Here is a 681-nt window from a genome sequence, read left to right on the forward strand (position 1 = left end):
CGCAGTGGACTGATCGTTAAGACACGGTTCCCAGCAGATCACCGAAGTCAAACATCGCTGGCTACGGTCAATGTGCGGGTGGGTGACCACTTGGATCAGTCTGCGTAGGGACCGAGGGTATGCGGTATTGGTCCTCGTTAAACTGTGCTACCGTAAAGTGCTCGACTTCGCGCGCAGGTCGTCGGGCTACCGAAGCGGGGGTGCCATCCCTTCCGCAGAGGATCAAAATTGTGATGGCATGTCTTCGGATCATCCTCCGGGATGTTTCCCAGACCGTCGCCAATAGCCCATTGTGCAGCTCTAGTGCGACGTAAAGTAACAACAACAACTAATTCAATCTCAGCTTTAAAGACATATCTTATTCAAACGGTCGAAACGTTTTCACGTGCAAATTTTTCGTTAGAAATCGCATGAAACATCGCAACACTATGAAAATCGCAGTCCGCCGATCGTAGGAACATTCACACGAATGCTGTCTCTGCATTTGTGATGATTTTCTAGAGAAGAATGGAACCTGATTGGTAAATTTATCAAGCGAAAATATATTTAACCAATCAAATTTGTAGGCATTTTTCCCCTCGTTCGATGATTGCGTGAGTTAAAACAGTGAGATTATCTCTTTAACAAACGTCACAAGGTGGTCTCGGCTGAAGAAGAAAAGGAAAAAAAAATGATCAAGTT

Source organism: Parasteatoda tepidariorum, chromosome 3, assembly GCF_982258835.1.
Source record: "Parasteatoda tepidariorum strain Cologne lab strain chromosome 3, Ptep-v5.0, whole genome shotgun sequence".
NCBI lineage: Eukaryota > Metazoa > Arthropoda > Arachnida > Araneae > Theridiidae > Parasteatoda > Parasteatoda tepidariorum.